At 38.3% G+C, this 26002-nt stretch overlaps 1 protein-coding gene across 3 annotated transcripts in view; it reads right to left on the bottom strand.

Annotated features, from left to right (window-relative positions):
- LOC150087350 (uncharacterized) overlaps positions 1-26002 on the bottom strand; it is a 592205-nt gene that overhangs the window by 362667 nt on the left and 203536 nt on the right. For 2 of the 3 annotated variants that reach the window (XM_090372014.1, XM_090372013.1), the window contains exon 3: positions 13654-13724. The exons of the other annotated variant lie outside the window; for it this stretch is intronic. The gene's annotated coding sequence lies outside the window, so the exon portion shown is untranslated. The remainder of the gene's footprint in view (positions 1-13653; positions 13725-26002) is intronic. 3 annotated transcript variants of the gene reach the window in all.

The raw sequence follows: 26002 nt of genomic DNA, 5'->3' as shown, positions 1-26002 counted from the left end.
TACTGTCTTTGAAATTTGACTTTTTCCAATCTAACTTTCCTAATATTGAGGTTAATTTTCCTTGTTGTTGTTTGTTGTTCACAACTCTAGCTGTCTTCCATTTTCTAGTCACACGGACCTAGCTTGTCGAGATGCTGAGGCTTTTGCAATTACTAATAACCTCGCACAGATTGTTCATCTACCTACCAGAATACCAGATAATCCTAACCACGCAGCCAACACGATTAATTTTTTTTTTTTTTTCCACAAACAACCCTTCTAAGTACATGGTTGAGGTGAGTGGTCCTCTTGGTACCTCAGATCACAACTTGGAGATGGTCTCTTTTCCAATGGAGCCCTTCTCTTGTGGCTCATCCCATTGGCATTACAAGAATGCAAAATGAGATGAGCTGCGAGATTTCTTTTCTTCTTTTCCTTGATCAGATTATTGTTTCAAATCTTATGATGTCAAGGTTTGCTACAGATGGTGTCAATGAAATTATTCTTGAAGGGATGAAATCCTTTATTCCACACTCCACCTTAAAATCTCGTCCTTTATCTAAACCTTGGTTTTCCAATAAATGTATTAAGGCGGTTCAAGGGAAGAATATTGCATATCGTAACTGGCTGTCTTGTTTCCAAATCTCCAGGTTCATTTTCTGCCTACACAAAAGCTCGCAACAATTGTAAAGCAGTTATCAATAAGTCCAAACTAGATTTCGAAAAGGCTAAGAGTAGAAAACTTGCTTCTTGTCCAAATGGCAGCCGAGCATTCTGGTCTCTTGCCAAAGCTACTGGGCCGCAACTTTTGTTCATCTCTGTTCCCACCTCTGTCAAAACCAGATGGTTCTACTGCCACTTCAGCCAAAGAAAGCTAACCTGATAGCGTCCTATTTGTTGTCCAAACCGTGTATTGATGATCTTAGTCAACCACCTCCCACCATTCCCGGTAAACTCCATTCAATGCCTCCTGTGGTCTTCTGTCAAAAAACGATTTTGATCAATCTTGATGAAAGCTCCGGGTCCTGTTGGTATTTCTCCACTTATTCTCAAAACCTGTGCTCCTGGACTTAACTCCTCTTCTGTATCACCTTTTTTTTTTTTTTTTAATTCCAAAGGTGTTTTTCCTTCCGCTTGGAAATTTGATCACAGTTCCTCCAGCCATTTCCTAAGAAGAGTGACAAATCCCTCGTATCCAATTATTGTCCCACTGCACTTACTTCTACTCTTTATAAATTAACCGCCAACTCTAATTATCTATGAACCTTTAATCTGATCAATGATCGCCAGTATGGATTCCGTTAGTGCCGACCCACAGGTGATATTCTGACTTGTATTACCCATCTGTGGACATTTTGTTATTGTCATTTGTTTTTTTGTTTTTTTTTTAGGAGCATTAGCAACTAAGGCCATATTGCTCCGGGGATATGGGGGTGGTCATTCCCTGACCTTTCCACATCCTCCGTATTTGGTGTCAGGGCTCGAACCCCCGGTCTAATCAAGAAGCGTGCGCTACGCACTGCTGCTCCTGCCCACCTGGCTACATTCAATGTCCACAGAGACGCCTCTGTGGACAAATTCAATGGAAACGTTTAGTGAAACTCAAGAAGATGCACTTGACATTTCAAAGGCTTTTGATCGTGTTTGGCATAAAGGTCTTCTAAATAATCTTCCATCTTATGGTTTGCCAACTGTTTTTTGTAATCAGGTAATTCAGTTTTCCCTCTGACCGATCACTGCAGGTGATGGTAGATGGCTCTCTGTCTTTTAACTTCTCCATTAATGCTGGTGTTCCCCAGGGCTCAGTTCTTTCTTCCACTCTTTTCCTCTTGTATATTAACGACCTTCTTCCATTGAGCGGAAATCCTATCCTTAGTTTTGCTGATGATAGCACATTGCATCCCACCTTCCAGTTTGAGCAACCTTGTCCTTCAAAAACAGCTTCAACTTCTCGAATATCCACTACCCATTCTTTAAATGCTGATCTCCAGGTAATTCTCCAGTGGAGCAAAGATAACTTAGTTTATTTTAATCCTTCTAAAACTCACTCCTGTCCTATAATATATCTCTCAAAAAGGATTCTTCTGCTCCTATGCTAATTTTTGATGAAACTCCGATTTCTATGAAAAATTATACACCTCTATTCGGGATCACTGACTTTTAATCGCTCTCTTGGTATAAGCAGATTACAAATATTGCTTTCTCTGCATCTGAAAAACTGGGTTCTCTCTCGGCATTATTTTTTTTTCCCCAAACAGCTGTTCTCTCTGTTCAAATCGCAAATCCGTTCTACCATGGAATATTGTTCACACATCTCGGGCGGTGCCTCCAAAACATCTCTCAGGCTTCTAGATTCCTTTCAAAGGAGCGCAGTTAGGTTAATTCATGACTCATCTCTAACAGTCTCTCCACTCTCTGTCTCATAGACGTTCTGTTTCTGGTGCATTCCTTTTCCTAAGATACTTACACGGGCACTATTCTTATGAATTGGCTTCTATAATTCTCGCTCTCTCTCTTCCAAAACAGTCCAAACACGTATCCCAACCAGTCAACATCTTTTCACTGTCCAACTTCAAACCTTACAGAACCAACTTTTTTTTTCTTATTTATTTATTCAACTTCCATTTTCTGGAATGCCTTTCTTCATACGTATTTCTTGAAAATTACAATCTGCAGAAGTTCAAATATCTGCTTTCATCTTCTCAACCTTCAGCCCATTCACGGTACTAAGTACTAGAAATTGTAATATCTCTCGTTTTTGGGGCTTTCATAGGGGGAAAAAAAAGAAATCTCGCTTAAAAGTACGACTTCGATGCAGCTATTTACGATGCCTCTCCAGACATTAAATGCGCCCCAAAAGTGATTACTGGCAGTAATTTCCTTAAATGTTTGTTAAAGGAATTGGAATATTTTTCACGTTCTCTACAACTGAAAAAAAAGAAAACACTGAGTGTCAACTTCCTGAAGCTCAATCATACAATTTTCTTGAAAGTGCCATTCCTGTGGCTGCTGAGTGAGAGAGATTGTCATCTCCCTATGACTTGATTCTAGCGATAGTACCGTCATCATGAGATGTTTTTCGCCGACGACAAATTAGCGTTCGAGATACTGCAGTTATCTCAAGATATTATTTCCATGACACTTTTAAGAACCCTCGGTTTGGGGGGGCCTGTCCTGCAATTATCTTGTCAACTGCTATACGCCACGACGAATTTTTCAAATGTCTGTTTACATTCTACTTGAAGAGAAAACCTAATCAGTTTCGTTCTGTACCGCATATGATTAAAACTGAGTGGTGCTGTTATAGTGCGCACTATAACAGCACCACTGATTTACATACTCCGGGGCTTGCGCCTCCGTAGCCAGGTGGGAAGGAGCAGCAGTGCGTAACACACGCTTCTTGATTAGACCGAGGTTCGAGCCCGTCACAACCAAATACGGAGGATGCGGAAAGGTCAGGGAATGACCACCGCATATTCCCGGAGCAATATGGCCTTAGCTGCTAATGCTCCTTAAAAAAAAAAAAAAAAATCAAACAACAAACTCCGGGGCTTAAAATGTATAAGACACCACATCGGCCATATCAGGTTAAATTACATCAGGACATCAAATTTCATGTTTTACAAAATTGTGTTTAAAAATTCAAAACACATGGCTTTACGTGTGTGTGTGTGCGCGCGCGCTATGTTTGCGCATTTAAAACATTCTGAACACGCTTCGCAAAAAAGCGTAAACAACACAATAGCTTGTCTGTTCGTTCACGACTGCAATTAAGCTACTGTAAGTCTTCACTAAGTATTAATAATTGTAATAGGCACTTGCAAACTCTTCATTTGTTTATTTTTAAATTGTGATCTAGAAATGCAGATAATTAAGTGCTATATTTTCCCTTCACACGCATTTGCAAGTTCCATCCTAATTTATTTCATTCTGCTAAGAACGTAAGTTCGTTCCTTTTTTTTTTTTTTCTAACTTTTCTCAAGATGAATATAGTGCACTTATATAGTACACAGGGGACGTAGATGAACGTTGCTTTGCATACGATGTGTGACTTGAACGTGGGTGGGTGGGTAAGTTTATCCGTGGGTGTCAGACCCGACGTGCCTTTGCTGTACAGTCGTAGCCCAGGGTCAAACATTCTCCTAATCTGGAATGTTAATACAAGCATTCCATCCTTTTAACTGTCGCTACAGAAACGAGGGTAGAGTTGAAGATATGCTGAACTCGTGTGAGCGTAGGCATTCTGTAGGTGTAGTGGGATAAAAAACCTTCGTTAAGTCTACAGTGATATGCAGTTGTGTCCAACAAATGTATATAGGACAAGTCGCGAAAAACGCTACTCCGCCTATTGAAAAAGAAATGCAAACTTCTTAAAACATTCCAATCCATTTACTGGGTTGAACAAATTTCATATTACAATTTTTAAAAATTTATGTAACAGTAATAACAAGAAGGAAACATTAATATTATATAACAGCTAAAACAACAAAACGAAATCTGTTGGAGTACAGAATTCTGAAAGTGATTTATCTTATACAATCTATACAACAGCTATAAATATATTCATAATTAGTAGAATTTCATCCGTTTGCTCGGATTTTGCCGTTAGAGCAAACCTGTGATGCGAAAACTTGCCTAATAATTCTCACCCTTTTTTTTTTTTTTTTTTTTGAGTTAATTCAGATTATTTATCTTTATACGTGAGACTGAATTTTGAAGACAGAGTGAAGAAAATTCATTAAATACGAAGGCTAACACATAAAAACAAAAATTGAAATATCATCATTGATATAATCTACCACACTGAAAATAATGGATTAAGTAATTCAGAACAAAACATGAATTTATTTAGACAATACCGGGTTAGGCCAACTTTGAACATGTTGTGGAGGATTTCCACCAATTTCTAGCAAAAAAAAGCAGGTGTTTTGCCAATTCATTTTACCTTTAATGCAGAAGGTCTTTTTGAGCGCATCCCAATCATGCGTTCGAGTTCATTAATCATCTTACTGGATTGAGATCGCGACTCTGTATAGCCACGGAATTCTTCCAAAGCTGTTGTCCACAAGCCGTGCTGGAAGGTGTACGAAGCAGTACCATAAAACTGCCACAGTGTAAGACACGTATCATCCACTACATTATTATTATTATTATTATTATTATAAAATCGGTTTTATTAACCATTTTGGTACACCCCCTGAATAGCCTGCTGGCTAGAAGGTGTACAGTGTTGGGAACACAGATCTAATAATAACAGCCATAATAGGATTATATAATAACAATATTCCCATATTATTATAGCATTATATATAGAAATTTTCAGTTTTACTCAACAACAATGAAGGCAATAATGCGCCAGTGCAAAGTCAATATCAAAGCAAGCTACCTTTTCGAGAGTTATATGTATGATAGGAATAAAAAGACAGTACTGTACAGTATATGGGGTGAAAATAAATTGTCTATTTTATATATGTGTATACAGATTAATAATTTGTAAAAACTTGAAAAGAGCCAACATACGATCATTGTCGGAAAAATCTTACAGTCAGATTTTATTCTATTTTATCCCAAGTGTATCTGACTGATCAGATGATTAAAATGGGTAAAACGAGTATCAATAATACTTGTACATTCGATTCGCACATGCTGCCATTAGCAGAAAGGAATGTGTCTTGTTTGTTACCTGCCCATGCAACGAGTTCTGAGCGAGTTCTCAAGTTATCCGGAATAACTTGAGGAAAGAAACAGGGATTCGTATACTACATTATTGCAATATATACTCTGACTCAAGATCTAAATTACAAAATTCAGCGAACAACTTAGCACAAAGCAACGAAATAGCATCAGTTGACTTCGTTCTCTGCAACCATTCTCTACTGAAATATTCAATAAAAAGAAACAGAACCTCTTAACACAACCAATTCTTAACAATCTTCAGTGACCATTCCTGTCTTAATGTCATCACAAGTTACAACTTATAATGGATAATTCTTTTGACCACCTTGAAGATTTATTCTACGATCCAGATTTACATTTGTCTTTTTTGCGGAGCAAAAACTTTTAAGATCTACCTGGACTTGGCCTCCTGATCTTCAAAGACGCTTCTCTGAGAGCAAAAGAAGAAAAGTCCCAGTCAAGGAAGTTTTGGGAGTCTAAGCCGAAAAGGTCAAAGTACAAATCGAGGAAGATTTTTTTTTAATTTATTTATTATTATTTTTTAATACCAGTCACTTTCAGGCCAAGATCTTGATGGCCTCTAGTTTTGATAAAGGTGAGATCTTATGCTGGAACCCTGAGTTGGGCTCCCAGTAATACGGGATATTGCTGGCATTCACTAGTATTGCACTGCCTCCACTGGATGCGAGATTCTTGTGGTTTTTCGCCATTAGTACGAGTAGAACTAGCCCGCCTCCTCGTTGGCAGGTGCAGGAGCTGCCTATGAGGTGCTCGCTGTTCCCGTGGCTTAGGGGCCACCAAGAATAATTAACCGCTTCGGTTCGGGGTTACTTGTGACGCACATCCTAGTGGTGTAGACGGGCATTGGACGAGCTCTCCAGGTGGAAAAAGAGGCCAGAAACTAAATAACTAAACATACACACACTGCACAAACATAACACTACACACACACACACACACACACACTTATTGCTGTTATTACAGTTCTATATCATCACGGAGTACAACAGTGGAGTTGAACTAACGTTCTGCAGCCACCCTACATAAGATAATATGATGTTTACATATACATGCAGTATCAGTAAAACCATTTGCGCTAATCCCGGTATGTCTGGGGAAGCGGCTCACGACTGAGCACTTTTTCCAAAAAACAACGCGATTGAGCACTAAATGAAGAACGACTGAGCACCTCGATCAACCTAGAGTAATGACATGATTGGGGACTAATATATTTTTACTTATTTATTTTTTTCTTTTTGAACCACATCACAGCAAAATATTAAAAGAAAACAAATATATACATATAATACAAACACGTACAAACATTTATTATGCACAGTATATAATTTAAATCCTTAAAACCCCTGGATAATAATATGAATAACTAAAATATTACATAAGAGAATGTATACACAGAAAAGAAATACAGTATATCAGTTATTGTATATTCTTTTCTTGTCTTCTTATATTTTACTTGCCTGGGAAGCGGGTTGCATTACTTTCATGGACGACAAGAAATCTTTTTTTTTTTTTACTGTAATCAACCCATGTTTCTTTCCTCAAGTTATTCCGGATATTTCTCTTTAAACTGTTTAACAAGTTAAAAATTTAAACTTGTATTATTAAAATTTAAAGTTTTACATCCTCATCTTAATAAACATCAAGTTAAAGCTTGATGTATATTAGGATGAAGGTGTAAAATTGCTGACTGTACTGAACGGAAGGGTTTCGAATTGTTTGTCGTTTTTGGTTCACATGAAAGTTTCTCTGCTCATACTTCTGGAGGATAAAAAGAGTTTTCTGCCACATAGTTGTCTATTATGCGATCAGGAAAAGATATATCTTCTGTCAGAGCAATAGTAATCTGTGTTTTAAACCCGTCACTACTTCGTGAAAAAGTAAACACTGAGTGCAAACAAAATATTTTCACTACTGTCCTATTTCTGTATTCTGACTATAGTAATTCCTCAAGCTTTTGTTCCTCTTTTTTTTTTTTTTGGTAGATGTTGGCGCATCGGCTTCTGTGGCCATAATGCACCTCCCAAGGTTTTGGCAGTACTTCGATCCAAGCCTGAGGCGGGGTTCGAACCCGCGACCTATGGGTTGCCAGGCAGGCACTTTTACCCACCTGGCTAGAGCGGTCGGCTTTGTTCCTCTGTTTCCAGTACCAACACTGCCCAAGATGGAATCGACAAGCTGCTATTTGTACTGCTGAATGAGAACTTGTTTCGAAATCCAATTCAATTTCAGTAAGGTTTAGCTCATGATCAGTTAAGTATTGGTATGGTTATTTCTGGCGCAAGGCCTACTTAAGCCATATTGCGCCTATAAACGAGATGAAAGTCACAGGGTGTCTGTAAAAACAGTTTGAAACAATTATACAGATTTAAAAAGCAGAAAAATTCCGGGAGATTTGCATCATTACCTATGAGATAGCGGAGTGTCAAAGGTTCTTGAAGAAAACTGAATGAGGCTTTTCAGGCGAAAATGTGCTTTACTGTCAGAAGAGAGTTGTAGTGCGTACAATGCAGAAGATCATTTCCTGTAAGAAGAAAAATATGGGTGAGCTGGCTGTGCCCGATTCGTGCTCTGGCCAAGATAACGTCTTCCTTTCTGTTTACAGGAAACTAGAAGCCCATAACTGTGGTTCAGATTTTATGCTATGGAGCTTGTTATGCAGTTGAGCTTGCCATATAAGTGTCCATTGATCAGTTAAGTTCCAGATAAATTTCCATTAATGTGGTCTTGATATTATTCAACTAGAGAAAAAATTTTGGGAAATAAGAAACATGCCATTTTCAAAAACGTCGTTGCACCTCATAAAATTTCCATGTTTTCTTTACTGGTACACACGTCGGTTACAATGCATATGACAAAACTTTTCGCCAAGACTGTTAACCAGCTGATTCTGTTTTTCATACAGTTGAGTAAAAGCATCATTTAATTTTTTTTAGTATGGCATGCTTTTTTTTTTACTACTTTCATCATATATATTGCTTTAATTAAAAGATGAAGATCAGAGTGAACATTATCAGAAGAGATACTGTTTTGCGGTTCTCTCCTAATCAATTTGCTTGTCTTCTAACATTTTCTTGCACTTTTCACTTAAGAAACGAAACTGATTTTTAAGGTTCTATTAATTTATTACAGAGAACAGAACGGTTATGTTCATATCGTACGATAATTAAGCGTTTGTTTTCCTTATGATAGTGAAAATGTAATGTTAAAGGTAACATTACATTTTCACTTTCTGTTAGTGCACCGAAATAAATTACCGTCTTAACGTTTTATTTCCATTAAATTTATAATTTTCTGTAAGAATGCAACGTTTATCGCTTTCCATTTCAAATATGTATAGTCAATTTAACTTCCATTACTACAGTTGTGATAGACGGCCATCAACGCTGGTACAACTGGAAAACAACCGAACTTGGAAGAGAGAATCACTATTTGCTTCGACAACTCTCACAACAGAAGATATTGTGATCTAGTCATTTTATTACTAATTGTAACAAAAGGATATGGTGCCCAATCGTGTTGCGATCATGCTCCTGCAAACTGCCCAATCGTGTTATCGCTTACCAGACATTTGGGATTTGGTACTAAATCGATACGCACTGCTGAAGATCAAGCAGAAAGGGATATCAAATCCACATTCATAGAGAGAGCATTATTTGCTGAACTGGAGATTGGGTTGGATGAATAGTGTATCTCATCGCTGATTTTTTTTTTTTTTTTTCGTTAGCTGTTGGCGCATCGACTTCTGTGGCCATAATGCACCTCCCAAGGTTTTTGCACTACTCTGATCCAAGCTCGAGGCGGGATTCGAACCCGCGACCTTTGGGTTGCTAGGCTCATCGCTGATAAAGCCTGTAATATGCTCAAAGAAGCAATGTATACAATATGACTAACCTTACTCGCAGTTATTTAAGTGAGCACTGAAATTAAGTTTCTCGTCCAAAATAAAGTCTAAATATTTGGTTTCTGTAACAAGAGGCAGTTATTGATTATTATTCTTAATCTGCAAGCGCTCATAGAATAGAATTACCTGCAGCTCTTTGCATCCCAAATAAAACGTTAAGAGCGGCTTAGAGTTGTGTCCAAATTTTTACCTGTTCGTAAAAATTTGGACCCACTGGCCGTTTCTTCTCCGGACGTTCACCTTCGATCTCCCATTTTCGCAGCACGTTGGGAGCTGAAAATGTTTAATAACATTTTTCAATATGACATTCAATTATACCCCCCTCATCTAAAAGTCCGTTAACTCTGACACAATTAACCCAAGACATTATAGGGGCACTAGACTAAGCGTTAACAGAAAGAACACAAATGACACAACGTTGTTCAGAAAGCAGGAATTTAAATCAAAGCAATTTGTGTTCCTTCTTTAATACTTAGTCCGTTAACTCTTTCCCAATAATTATTCTGCTGCAACAAGTGTGAACTATATCATTCTGCCGCAACCAACTGAGAAGAATATCAACCTGCTGTAAACAAGGATCAATGTTATATTTTTCATTTAAGTTTATTTCCTCTTCCGGTTCATACAAACAGATGGGCATCCTAATACCTTAGATAAGGTACAGTACGCATGCAAGCACTAAGAACAAAGTATTTAATACGAATTTTTCTCTTTCTGTTCTTTTTCGGAGGAATTCCTTTTACAGTTTGGTGTGGAGCAAAACTTCATCACAGTTTTGTTTACAGCTAAGCTGACATCAATTTTCTTCGCGACACTCGAAAATATCTCATGACACCACTGGCTAAGGAAACTTAGATAAATGCATTTTCCAGAGAAACAACAAATATCTAATCCTAAATTCATGTTTAAATGCTTATTAAGATGTCAATTCCTTTCAGAATAGCAATGAATATTGTTGCCGGTTGCACTCTAATCAGCAATGACGTTGAAGTAAATAGTAGAATTTACGGTACTTGTAGATGCTAGCAAAACAGTCCAATGAAAAGTAAAAGACAAATTGAGATGCTCGTGAGATTTTTTTCCAATGTTTCCTCCTGTTCCAGAGCGAGAGAACTAATATTTTTTCCTATCCCTAGAGAGAGACCCATTGTCTTGCATTCCTTGTCGATTTAGACTTCGTGCACTTTATTATTCAATTTTGTCTTGTACAGTTATCCGTAATTTTCATTCTGAAATCGGGTACATTTTTTTGTCAGCCCTGTAATACTAATAACTACTGTCCCAACCGCTTCTATTACATGACAGCTATATCATTCAAATAGATCTGTGTCGCCCACTACTAGGTTCATAAAGAGGCATTGTCCCTTGAAAGCTACTTGTAACCGCGTATTTTTGACACTTTTTTATTTTATCATTTCGTTCTTAACCTTCTTTTACCTTTTTACCCGTATTTTTATCTCTTTATACTTATTTTTTTATTGTTTTATATTACTTTGTTAGTTAACTTATTTTTATTTTTGCATATATCGTCTATTATTAAAGTTGCATTGGTTGTTCCAATAAATTTTTATTGATAAAACATTTTAAAAAATAATTTTCTGTTTATACTCCAGAACGACACATAAGGTCAAAGGGACACAGGATAAAGAGAACAGAGAGAGAGAGAGAGAGAGATACAAGGACATCGCCGTACTTAGTAGTCAAGCGAACTTGAACCGCGTGCTCGTCTGTGCCCTCGCGTTTGCTTACTTAAGTCTGCAATGCCAGTTTTTCCGATAATACTAGAATAATAATAAAAACAGAAGAGAGATACTGGGTGAAAAGAAGGGAAAATAAAACTATAAATAATACACACAATGTTCGAAAACTGCTGCAAAACGCTTCTCGAATTAGCCAATACCAGTTGTAGGAGTGCGGTAACTTTCAAGGGCGTTTTTTTTTTTTTTTTTTATGGTAAAAAAAAAAAAGAAAAAAGAAATACGGGGTTACCACACAGTCAGGGAAGGTAACAAGATAGAAAGGAAGGAACATAAGAAACAGCACCGTACTTAGTAGTCACGGACTCGAACCCCAATCAATCAAAAGACGTATACTTATGCACCCTCGCACCTGACCACTCCGAAAGAGGTGGCCTCACAGGGGTGGTGAGACCTGGATCTTCCATTATGACCCTTATTTTAAACGCAAGTCTATGGAATGGACATCTCCCTCTTCAGTGAAGGTGAAGAAGAAAAAAACTCGAACTGTTAAGATCATCCAAAAAAATTACTGCTACGGTGTTTTTTGGGAGAATGAAGGCTCAATTCTAGCTGATTTTCAGAGTAAGATAAGACTATATATAAGACTAGATATAAGACTATATATATATATATATATATATATATATATATACAGAAAGAGGACTCGATGCAAACTGTAGGCCTAAGGCGATGAGTTTTCCTTATCCTGCATATATGCCACACTTGTCTCCGTCTGCTTTCCCCCACCCCCTATTTATACATATGAAGAGATATCTTCGTGGAAAGCACTTTTTCAATAATGAGGGGTTGGAAAAGACAGTGACAGGCTGACTTCACGATGACAATAATGTATTGATAAACAACGTGGATACATAAGAATAACGTATATATGTTTCTTAGGGTGTTTTATAAATGATATAAATTTTAACTTTGTCTCTATTGTCTTTATACTTTTATGGCCAAATACACATTACTTACTCGTGCGTGCGCGTGCATTGCATTGTAATTCGAGTAAAAAAAAAAAAAAAACTTTCTCCAGACTAGCAAAATGCTGGCAGACTTTTAACGCCTTGAACATAATACTTTATGATTATCAATTGGAAGCCAGCAATAATTTTACATAATATACACGCATTTTCTATGTTACGCGAGTTCGATAAGTATTTTGGTTTATAGGCGATTTGTGTTTTTTTTTATATTAGCCACCGACCAGCCAGTCTGACCCGCCACCAACAATTTCAGGAATTTTTAGAACTGCATAAGTTGAATGTAACATTTTTAAAGGAATTTTTTGTACAATTATTATAATTCCATAGGCGGACAATGTTATCAATCAGTCAGTGTTTCTTGCTACACTTTTTTTTTTCACAATTTCAATAATTTGCATTTATTTATTGCGAAAAACATTGAGGTAGGAGAGAGAGAGAGAGAGAGAGAGAGAGAGAGAGAGAGAGAGAGAGAGAGAGAGAGAGATTAGGACCGAAGGCCAGGGCATCTATGCGCATTCAAAGAAAACCATTAAAACTCTACCAGTTACAATTCCATGTGATTCTCGAGAGATCAATCGAACTTCTGCTGGGCTGCTCTCACTTGCATGTGTACAAGCATCACTCGAGTTTCACCATCTTGGTGTGCCATGAATTTTATTCATTCTTTTATTATTGAGAGTAAAACTATTACTTTTGAGTTCCCCTAACCGCATATGGCTGTCTCGGTGTAAGAAAACACTCCACGAATTTGTATATCATTACAAATAATTTAAATATAATTAAATTCTAATTCAACTTAATTTAAAATGGTTATAAAAGTCAACGTGAACTAGCAGATCCGATCCAGAAGTAATCCATTCTGGTTTCGTTAATAATTTTTCCTCGTGGAAAAATTATTAACGAAATACATACCTTAGGCAATGATTTCCAGGAACGCATTAAATATAATTTCACGCTTTTACTAACATCATTAACAACTGCTTCACCTAAGGCTTTCTCTTGATGATTCCTCTTGAAGTACAGTATCCAGCCAAATATGGCAGTTGATTATAGTTAAAATTAGAAGTTTTATTTAAGAGAGGATCTACGTAAATTGATGATTTATTTTTCTACTGGATCCTAATTATTATTATTATTATTAATATGAAATACAATAAGCGACTAAGCTGCCACGTGTGAAGATTAAGCTCTGATCTCTCTTCCGGTCTATGAGGGACTCAAACTGGATAGAATCTCGTCTAAACCTACTGTCACAGAGGTCAGGTAACAACCTATGCACACTTATTTCCTCGTGTTTTAAATGGCAGTATATATTTTCAAAGAGTAAAAAGTGAAATTTTTTGCTTACCGAAAAATAAGCACCCACTAGAATGCGTTTGACCGTCTGCAGACCGTTGGCCTTTAGACTGGATGAGCGAGCTGGAAAACAAAAAAAAAAAAAAAAAAAAAATTTAAATAAATACACAGAAACGAAACAATGGTTATAAAGGAAATTTTTATGCATATTTTTCCCTTATTAAAAATAACAGTTGATATTCAGAAGCTCTTCTCCATTCTTAAAATTGGAATTCTTAAAGAAACCAGCATTAACAAAAATATCAGAACAAATCAACAGATATGCAATTAAATTCACATGATATATCTTCACACGTTCATGTTATAAAACGACATGAACATCAAGCTAATTTCCATTGCTATTAATGGTTTTGAAAGATTTCTGCAGAAAGGAAAGGTTCAGCATTTCGATCATTAAAGCTACAAAAAATAAAGAGAAAAAAAAAAGCACACAGAGATCCAATATGGATTTGAATTCAAGGAAGCTAGTTACTGCAGTATGAAGAGATAATTGTTTCCAAAACTCGAAGGACGACACCAATAACACTACCAACAAAAAATATTTTTGGTCATACCTCAGCAATGAAAATATGTGATTCTGGACGAAATAAACGGACTGATTCCGAAAATCACCATAAAAAGTCTCTATCACGTCTACATCAAAAGATGTACCAACGTTTATTGTTAAAATAAAAAGATATACAGTATACGTATATTTCATGTTTTAATACAAGTGTAAAAAAATATTATACGTTCTCTATAACTCATCTAACTTCGGAAAAAATATCATGAATCATAGCATGTTATATTTCAATAGTATATAATCAGTATAGTATATTGTCCTTAAAAATGTTTGCTACTAAGGGATTTTCTCTTGTATTCCTAACTCTCCCTTACAAAGAACCAGCAGTAATCCTCCATTATTACAGGATCCCAGCGACCTTAGTACGCTTTTCCATCGTGGAAATATCTTGATGAAACCGCTCCCATTGTTCATTGCTCACATCTCCCAGATTTTCGGGGGGAAATTCGAGATGGGAATGAAGAAAATGAATTTTCAATATTCGACAGCCCATGTTTTTGTAACACTCGAGTAAATTAAACACCAACATTTCATAGTTTTCTTGTTTCCTATTACCCAAAAAACTACGCACTACCACCTTAAATGATAACCAAGCTACCAATTCAACCTCCTTTAACTGGGTTTCAAACACATCGTCTTTCAGGAGTTTCCTAATTTGAGGTCCTAAGAAAAATTCCTTCTTCAAGTTTGGCATATGTTAAATTAGGAAACACGCTTCTTAAGTATGCAAATCCATTACCTTCTTTATCTAGTCCCTTTACGAAATTTTTTATCAATCCAAGTTTGATGTGCAGGGATGGAAGCAGAACCTTATTTGATTGCACTAAAGCAATGCTTTTCGACCTTTTTTTTAAATTACGGCACCCTTAAGTAATTTATTTTATTTTGTGGCACCCCTATTCAATTTTCTGCCTGTTAGACCTGATTCCCTCTCTGCATATACATATACTGTATATAGCTAATATTAAAAAAAAACATGTTCTATGATAGTTATTACAATAATATAACTATAAAAAAATTACAATTCATAATACGAATTATATATATATATATATATATATATAATTTTATTCTTTACATAGAGGTACTAAATAAACATCAATTATAGATCACCACAAAATTAAAAAGATACCGTACACCTTTTTATAGTGAAATAAATATATAAATTTTAAAAAAAAGTTTAAGTAACTGAAACTCAAATTGCGTGACACCCCTGGAATAACGGTTCGGCTTCCCGGTTGAAAACCACCGCACTAAAGGAATATATTTTACATTATATTGCCCTGGTATGAACTCGTCCCGCTTGTCCCAATGTTGCACAACAATGTTCTTCTGTCGCACGGCTGTCCCACAAACACGAAAAACAACAATATTTTGTGAAACCCCCCTGCAAACCAACAAACAAACCAATAACCTTAAGATCACTGCATATGTTCCAACCATAATCCTCATATTTTATAGCATATAGAACCTTAGATATGCTTTCATGACTTTCTTTAAGTCCAACTGAATGAAACACAGGAACTGATGGAAATTCGTTACCATTATGAAGCAAAACTGCTTTTACACTTATGTTTGGATTTGGTTTTGGTTTGGTTTGGTTTTTTAATGGCGCATTGGCAGCTAAGGCCATAATGCGCCAAGACAAATTTAAAATGTTATTAAACATTTTGGTAGCAAAAGCTACCACGTCAAACAAAGAATTATTACGTTAACAAGGTATAAAAGTAAAACCATAAAACTTACATCTTTGTATAAACATTAATAGATTGTAAGAAGTTAAAAACGTCAGACATATTGTCTCTGTCACCTATAATCTGACTGAGTGTAAATGGCTCAGTCAAATTATTAAAATCAGTAAAACACAAGCGTCGTGCTTCAGTAATAACAGGACATTCTATAAAAAGATGACTGACGGTTAAAATAACATTACAATTCTCGCACATAGGTGGGTCATCCGCCCTCAGCAAATAGGAATGTGTTAGATGACTATGACCTATGCGGAGCCGAGCAAGAACAACTTCCTCTCTTCGGACCCTGCGTAGACTGGACTGCCATTGCATAATTACAGGCTTAATGCTATGTAATTTATTTGTGGCCTGTCCATGCCAAGAATCTTGCCATTGGGAAAGTAGTTTAGAACGTATTATTTGCCTGTAGTCTGTATAGGGGACTGACAGGCAATAATTATCCAGGGAAATGGCTGATTTGGCAGCGGCATCAGCTGATTCATTTCCCCGGATCCCAATGTGGCTTGGGATCCAGCAAAAACGAATATCGAATTCTAATTTCTTGAGGGAAAAAAGAATCTGCCGGATCCCGGACAGGATCGGATGAGGATTAAAACTCACCGATGCCAGAGCCTGTAACACGCTCGACGAATCACAATAAATCATATACCTCTGGTAGTCGCGATTTTTAATGTGATCTAGGGCTGTTTGAATTGCATGCAACTCTGCAGTATAAATGCTAGTTTCTTGTGGGATCTTATAGGATAATGTTTTGTGAGGGAATACAACAGCAGATCCCACATGACATTCTAACTTTGAGCCATCTGTGTAGACTGGCAGAAAGTCAGAATACTGCTGTCTATGTGATGCAAAGAGTTGCTGGTAGACTGATGGCGGTGTAGTAGCCTTCTCCCAGATCTTAAGGGAGAAGTCGCAAGTTGGAAGATAAGCATGCCAGGGTGGAAAGAATTGCCTTGGTGACTGGGCAACGTTGTCTACCGTCAAGTTTAACTCATTCAGCAGCCCTTGAATGCGAATACCAAAGGGTTTGTTGGCAGTCCGACGGGTGTTGTAGAGGTTTTCCCAGCGCGGCTCAAAAACGGATCGCCACGTGGGATGATCGGGCAGGGATTTTAATTTGAATGCATACTGTAAGGACAACTGCTTACGTCGAAGAGACAGAGATGGTTCATTTGCTTCAACGTAAAGGCTTTGGACAGGAGATGTGCGAAATGCTCCAGTGGCTGTCCGGATGGCTTGATGGTGGATTGGATCTAACCACCGAAGTGCACTATCTCTAGCAGAACCATAAACCTGAGACCCATAGTCAAGTTTGGTGCGGACAAGTGCTCGGTACAGGCGAAGAAGGGTAGAACGATCTGCGCCCCATGAAGTTGACGAAAGGGCACGAAGGATGTTAAGCCCTTTGATACACCTTGTCCTCAGCTGACGAATGTGTTGTAAAAATGTCAGCTTTTTGTCGAAAATAAGTCCAAGGAATTTGAATTCTGCTAAAACTGGGATGTTATTTTGCCCAAGCCTTAATTCTGGGTCAGGATGAAGATTACGTTTGCGACAGAAGTGTACACAAACCGTCTTCTGTGATGAAAATCTGAACCCATTAGCCAAAGACCAAGCTGTAAGATGGTCAATGGTTTTCTGCAGTTGCCTTTCAATGACCCTCATATTGCATGAGTGACAAAATATAGCAAAGTCATCTACATAGAGGGCATTGTTTACAGTGGGTGGAAGTTGTTCTGTGATAGAGTTTATTTTGATTGCGAAAAGCGTGACACTTAGAACGGATCCTTGTGGGACTCCCTCTTCCTGAGAGAAAACTCGAGAGAGGGTGGATCCTAAACGGACTTGAAATTGGCGATTCGAAAGAAAGTTTTTAATGAAAAGAGGAAGGTTACCTCTAAGACCAAAGTTATAAAGGTCTTTCAAAATCCCAAATCGCCAGGCTGTGTCGTACGCTTTTTCAATATCAAAGAAAACTGCTACCAAATGCTCGGATTTAATAAAAGCATCACGAATGGACGTTTCCAATCGGATTAAATGATCCAGAGTGGATCTATTTCTTCGGAAGCCGCACTGTGTCCTGGAAAGCAGACCGTTTGTTTCTAAATACCATACCAGTCGTGCATTAACCATTCTTTCCAGGACTTTGCACAAACAGCTTGTCAGAGCAATAGGCCGATAGTTACTTGGATTGCTAGGATCTTTTCCTGGTTTTGGGAAAGGAAGGACGATAGCCCTTTGCCAGGAATCCGGAAATTGTTTGTAAATAAAAATTCTGTTAAACAGAATTAAAAGGTGATCCTTAGATTGTGGTGAGAGGTGTTTTAGCATTTCATAGTGGATGTCATCGGGCCCTACAGCACTTGCGTGTGTGAGAAAGAGTGCAGCATTTAATTCCTCCCGTGAAAAGGGCTTGTTATATGATTCAAGCCCTTTTGAATAGAAGTTCAGGGGGTTTTTCTCATTTTTCTCTTTCAGGGCCAAAAACTCTGCGGGAAAAGATGTTATTGCAGATATTTTTGCAAATGTTTCCCCTAGAGTATTTGCTACTGCAGTTCGATCTGCAATTGGACATCCGTTATGCTCGAGGATCACAGAAGGGCATGGTGGATATTTTCCCTTCATTTTCCGGATCTTATCCCAGACTACTTTTGAGCTAGCAGCCTGAGTTATGGAAGATGTAAAACGAATCCAAGATTTCCTTTGGCTCTGACGTCGTACATAACGCGCTTTCGCACGTGCACGTTTGAATGATATTAAATTTTCAGTGGTGGGATATCGGCGGAATATCCCCCACGCTTTGTTTTGTGCTTTTTTTGCTGCTGTGCATTCGGAATTCCACCAAGGTTTGGGAAATAGTGGGAACCGGCTGGATGATTTTGGGATTGCAATTGCAGCTGCTTGGACAATTCTTTCTGTGACGTACATGACTGCATCATTGATTGGCTCCTGACTGACTGTAGTGATGTCAAAGTTTGCCAGATATTGAAAGGCATTCCAGTCAGCCTGATCGATCTTCCACCGCGGTAAACTAATTGGCAGACAGGGTCTACCATTAGTTAGGGTTGTTATCACGGGGAAGTGATCGCTTCCATATGGATTTTCTTCTACCTCCCAAGTAAGTGAAGGAAGGAGAGAAGGGGAGCAGATAGAAAGATCAATGGCAGAGAATGTACGGGTAGGCATGTGGAAGAAGGTGTTTGTTCCCACATTTAGGAGGGAGAGATCATTGTCAGTGAGCATATGCTCTATGACTCGTCCCCTTCCATTGATGTCAGCACTACCCCACAGAGTGTTATGTCCATTGAAATCCCCAAGAATTAAACAAGGGGAAGGCAATTGCATGATAAGATCATCAAGGTCTTTCTGGGGGATGTCAATCCCAGGTGGCAAATAAACAGAGCAGACAGTTAATAAGAACCCCACTGTAAGGCGAATTGCTACAGCTTCAATGCTAGTTGTAAGCTGCAAAGCCTGAAATGGGATCTGGTTGCCGACGAGGATTGCGACTCCTCCGTGGGCAGAACCATCCACAATTCTATCCTTACGAATGATGGTAATGTTATGCATGGTGGGGTCATCATTTGCCTTTAAATAAGTCTCCTGTATGCAAAAGCAAACTGGTTTGTGCTTTTGCAGGAGTGCCTTGATGTCGTCAGTATTTTGCCGGAATCCACGACAATTCCACTGTAGGAATTTACCCATTATTTGGGCTTGGTGGGTCCGTCAGGCGGCTTCCGAGGTGCTGAGGGCTTAATTTTGTCAGTCTTGGATTTATCTTTCTTGGGGAAGTATGGACGCTGTCCTGTGTCCATTTCTTCCTCAGCGAAGAGTTCCAAAACTGACTCATCATGTACCTCCTTCTGCTCGACATCCATGTTTTCCTGGGTACTAGGTGTTACTTCCCCTTTCTTATTCTTTTCTTTTGCTTTTGTTACTTGTGGAGCATTAGGAGGTATCGATATAGGAGTGGCAGCTGATTGGTCCCTTTGTGCAGGTTTTTGGGAGCTTAAAAGATAACGTGCAATGGGAGTAAATGATTCTTTAGGAGGGACAGACATGTCCGTCTGAGTCCCAATCGAACATCTCCCTGCTACCTTCTGGGCGTAGGTAGGTTTTTTGATGTTAAGAGGTTTCACTGCTTTTCTTGCCTCCTGGTACGATATGTTTAGCTCTGCCTTCAGCCGTTGAATTTCTTTTTCTTCTTTCCACCTCTGGCATGCCCTTGAATAGGCCGGATGTTCTCCCTCACAGTTAATGCAGGTGGGTTTAGTGGCTGAACATGCTGTTGTTTCGTGGTCCTTTGCACCGCACCGGGCACATGCAAGGACTCCACGGCAGGCCATTTGAGAATGTCCATACTTCTGACATTTAAAACACCGTAAAGGGTTCGGAATGTATGGACGTACTGGACAGTTGATGTATCCAGCTTTAATCTCATCAGGAGGTTTGGGAGAGTTAAAAGTCAGGATAACACTCCTGGTTTTAACAGTTCTTATGTTTGGAGGATAGCTTTACATTAATATTTGGAAAACCTTGGCACAGCCTACAAAAAACCTCACCAAAAACGCTGTGTGCTCTCTTCAAATTTTAAATTGTTGCATCGAAATTTGAACCTAAGAACCATAGATAGACGCCTAATTACGTTTATCACAAGAAAACCGAGGCCTGGATCGATTGCTAAAATTAAGAGAATTTGCTTATATCTGTTAAAATAAATCAGTATATCATACATTACTGGCTAGATTATGCGCAATTGGCATACTTTGGTAAAACCTAACTCTCTCTATATTTAATAACTGTGGCGTGATGTGAACCTATCATGGTGATTTTCGAAATCTACACATAAAAATTGGTTAAAAACAGAATTTAAGTTCTTGGAGGTAAACATCGTGTTGGCTAGTGATACATTGTTATTCGTTGAGTTTCCAAGTGACGAAAATATGCAGATTCGTATGATATTTTATTCATTTTTTTATTCTATAATACCGGTATTTTGTGTAGCCCCTTTAAATACCACGATACAATTATTTCTATATAAGTATCTGCTACATCTTCGTCTAAAGATAAAGACGACTTATTAGCATCTTACATTAATTCTTGCATCGATGATCCTGATAAACCTCCTCTCATCATGCTGGACCTAATCTCTTCACTGCATCTTTTGGTCTTCTGAAAGAGAAGAATCCTGAATAATTTATGCCATTAAGTCTTCTAATTTGATGCAATTTCGCCCGTTGTAATATTAAAACCTGTGCTCCAGATTTAAATCATGTCTTATGTTACCTTCTACTCTTATATCACGAGCATTTTTCCTCTGAATGGAAATTTGCTCATATCCAGAAAATTCCTAAAAAAAAAGTGGGAGGATAAATCCTTTCCAATTTATCGTCCCATTTGCGCTTACCTCAATTCTTCATCAACCGGAACTTCTTACACTATATTAAAACCATTCATCTGTTTTAACGATCGCCAAAATGGATTCTGTCAAGTGTCAATATAGTAGTCATATCTCAGCTTATGCTACTCAGCTTTGGACAAATTCCATGGATGATGTATTTGAAACAAAGCTACAAAATACTGAATTAACAGCCTGCCGATCATTTAAAGCAGTTGTGTATGAATTTCTTGGAAGAAGGAAAGAAGATAATTATGAATCTGTGTCAACTTAACTGCAGCTGTACAAAGCTGTATATGGGCCGCCGAATGTCCTTGAAAATCCATTTTCTTCATTCTCATATCAGTTTTCCTCTCAAAATTTGAGAACTGTAAGTGATGAGCAAGGGAAACACCTTCATCAGGGGCATATACACGATGGAAAAGCGTACAGTATCAGGATCGCTGGGATGCTGCAGCAATGGAAGATTACTACTGGTTTCTTAAGAGGGGAAAGCAAAATGGACTATAAGAAAAACTCTCTGAATGGCAAATATTTCTAACTTCCTTAGTTCCAATAGATGGAAGCCTGTTCCACCAATCAACTACCCGCTGACTAAAGGCAAATTTCCGCACCTCTATTCTACAACTATCTTTCCTCAATTTGAAACTGTGCCTCCACAGGTTCTTAATCTGAGCAAGAGGAAGAATCCCATCAGCATTCAGCTTGCTCAACCCATTAAAGGCCTTATACACCTCAATCAAGGTAATCATTTACCTCAATCAAATGTACAATTACATCATTTCAGTACATAACCAACTACTTTAGTTATAAATTGGCATCATTAAGTATATCTCATATTGTGAATATCTTCACGAGTTGCCATGATATTGCACTACCTCGAATAAGTAACGCTTCACCATAGGAGAAAAGTATTGCTACTTATTCTCAGCGGATACCATCGCCCATACGGAACCATTTGAAATATGATATGGGATAAAGATCTCTGTTACCCTCATATTATCCCTATTAGACTTAGGAAAGCAAAAAAGATGTAGGAATGTAATAGTAGGAGAGGAAGAAATGCCGTCGAAAGAAGAAAGAGACAGTTACTCCTTCAACTCACACTACTCAAAAGCTCATAAATTCCTCGAATAGGCAACGCTTCCCCAGTAGACAAGATTGTTGTTACCTATTCTCGGAAACTCCGTGGGCATCAGGTCCTCCCCCATATGGCACCGTTTCGGATCTTATTGGCTCCTCATCAGCGGGTGGACAGGTACACTTGTGTTGCAATGATGACAATCCAGTTGCAAAGTATAAATACACAATATCAGAGATGCCTGATGGTGTGGAGCAATTTAGATTACGGTATAGTTTAGGGCTAAAACCTCAGGTTATGTAAAGAGTTTAACTAATGTACAAGTTAGTGCAATTGCATAATTTCAGTACATAGCCAACTACTTAAGTAGTTATCAATTGGTATCATTTTAAGTATATCTCATATTGTGAATACTTTCGCAACGAATTGCTATGATATTGCACTACCTCGAATAAGTAACGCTTAAAGGAGAAGACTATTGTTACTTATTCTCATGGGATACCATCACCCATACTGCACCGTGTCAGAGCTTATTGGCTCCTCATCAGTGGGTGGGCAGGGTGTTGCAATGAATATTGTGAATATCTTCACAACGAGTTGTGAAGGTATTATAATATGAAATATACTTAATGATGCCAATTTATAACTACTTAAGTAGTTGGCTATGTACTGAAATGACGCAATTGCACTAACTTGTACATTAGTTAAACTCTTAACATAACCTGAGGCTTTGGACCTAAAACTATACCGATAGCATATGTATTATTGTATGATATTTGAAAGTGGTCATTCATTAAGTTAACTGGAGCTGTGACAGAGACATAATTTTGGTATTTTTGGAATCAGCGGATCAATTTCCTTTAGAATCTGCAACTTTTGCTCTGGAAGTGCTTTTTTTTTTTTTTTTTTTTTTTTGCCTGTTTTATCAGTGATTTGAGCTTTAAATTTCGTGCAATTACCATTCTAATATCATTCCAACACTTCTCTTGCGGGAGCATACTTAGTATCATTTTGATTTTCATAATAATGTTGCACGAAATTCTTTTAGAGAATTATCGACGATATCTAAAGAAAACCTATATTTGACTTAAATATTTAATTTTAGCGTCCTATAACATTAAAAACAAAAATCAAGGTTTACACTTCCTCAAATGCTGTGAGAACACCTACATGTATTTTGCAGTTGACAAGGAAAAATGTCACTAATGGGAATGAACCCGAGCCTACGTAAATGCGGGGCGAGGCTACAATCCTCCACGCACAGCCTGTGTATGTTCATGCCTTGACTAAATAAGGAAACATGTTCGTGCCTGATTAGCAGTTACTATAAACTATATCTAGTCCGGTGTGGATTTCTCTCCACCTGACAGGTCAACCAACAAGTGACAGCATAATGTGTATATGTCAATGTGTTTTTTTACGGAAGGAGATTGGTCAGTAATTCAAGGAGCTGTGACAATCACAATTTTACTCCAGTAGTTTTCCAGAAAAAGGCTGATAATACAGTTGCCATGCTATAATCCTGCTGATAAAACGCTCAGCTTTCCTTCAAACATTAGGCTACTAATCTTATCATTTACTAAACAGCTACAGGCTTTCTTTCTATTACTATATGCTTACACATAAATCACAGATATGGCAGTCATCCAGTGTGCATCTATCACTTCTAAATACAAACCAGTCTAGTCCACAATTGCTGAACTCATTCCGGATTTTAAAAGGTTTACTCAAATTGATTGATAAACAGAAGGAAAGCTGAAATTCTTCTTATTCTACAGGGTGTCTCAAAAATATTGGTACAAACGTTTAGGGGAGGTAGGTAACATCTGAAGGAATGTGAATCGCATAGGAACCCATAAAGGGAAACATCATGGGTTCCTATGCGATTCACAAACGAAATTAGGCAGAGAGGCATAAGAAGCAGAAATGACACAAGACAGTAATTAGTGGCAAACATTTATTTGACATAATATTAACAATGGAGTACGAGATGGATGCATTTCATGATGTTACACAGATGCTCGAAGGTTCCACCATGGGATGCGATGCATGCGTGACACCGACGCGGCACGAGACCCATTTCCGTCTCCATAGGCGATTCATACACGATAGATTTGAGGGCCCCACCACAGAAAGAAATCAAGGCTCGATAAACCAGGTGAGCGTGGGGGCCAGGCAACGGGTCCATCACGGCCAATCCATCGACGTCCAAAACGCCTGTTCAAATGGTCACGAACACACCTTCCATAATGGGCAGGCGCCCCGTCATGTTGAAACCAAATGTTGCGTCTCACATTTGCTGGAACATCGTCAAGTAACCCTGGTAGAACTTGTTCAAGAAAGATCCGATATTTAGCGGAGTTCATGCGGGATGGTAACAGGTATGGGCCGACTAAGCAGTCACCGACCATACCTGCCCACACATTTATTGCAAAGCGATGTTGTGCCGCATGGGGGCGCACACCGTGTGGGTTGTCGTGAGCCCACACATGAGCATTGTGCTGATTGAATAAGCCTTCCCGAGTGAAATAGGCCTCATCCGTGAACAAAACATAGGCTGGAAAATTCAAGTCTTGTTGAGTGTGTGTGGTATGGTTGTTTATTGGCGCATTAGCTCTTATGGCTACAGCGCGCCTATTCGTAGTTATATCAGAAAATAATTAAGAACGTAGAAGTTCAAATTCATTTCAGTTCTGAAACTTATTCATAAAAGATTATACACTCCAATTTGTTTCAAAAAGCAAAAAAGTTCCTTAATATTTGCCTCCTCTCCTATGATATGATGTAGTGTCAACGGTTCTTGAAGATTAGCCAGATTTTGAAGTGTTGAAGTACGATGTGGTTGATAGTGTGGACAGTCAATCAAAATATGTTTGACTGTTAGATGTTCAGAGCAGTGTGAACACTGAGGAGGATCATTTCCGGTGAGTAAATGGAGGTGAGTCAGATGGGTATGCCCTATTCTTATCCATGCGAGTACCACTTCTTCTTGCAGAACTGTCTGAGTGCATGAGTGCCATAATTTTGGTCCTGTTTCAATTGGAAAAGTTTGTTATTTATTTCTTTATGCCATAGCTCTGTCCACTGTGCATGGTATGCTGTTTGAATTCTTTCTTGGAGAAACCACTGCGCAAAAGCCACACGTGCAGGATGATCTTGGGGAGCAGTAACTGAACCCTTTGGAGATGAAAGGGGTGTAAGGAATCGTCGTGCCAGACACGCTATACACTGAAACGAGACACTCCTAAGGCAGAGGCAACGGCACGTGTGCTGGTAGTAGGATTATTCTGGATGGCATTCAACACACTTTCTTCCATGGCGGGAGTTCGCGTCGAACGTGGTCTGCCCGCACTACTCCTGTTACCTCTAAATGACCCATAATCGCACAAATTTTGATGCACACGCGCAAACAAACGGTGGTCCGGTACATGTCTGGCAGGGAAGCGTTCTCCATAAATTCGTTGAGCGGCTCGTCCATTGCCCTCTGCTAATCCATACACTAGGTGCATGTCTGCCAGCTCACAGTTTGTATATCGATGCATGCTCTTC

The sequence above is a fragment of the Mastigoproctus giganteus genome, chromosome 4 (assembly GCF_048544385.1).
Source record: "Mastigoproctus giganteus isolate SK-2022 chromosome 4, ASM4854438v1, whole genome shotgun sequence".
NCBI classification, from domain to species: Eukaryota; Metazoa; Arthropoda; class Arachnida; order Uropygi; family Thelyphonidae; genus Mastigoproctus; species Mastigoproctus giganteus.
The sequence above is the reverse complement of the archived record's forward strand: the minus strand, read 5'-3'. Positions and strand labels throughout refer to the sequence as shown.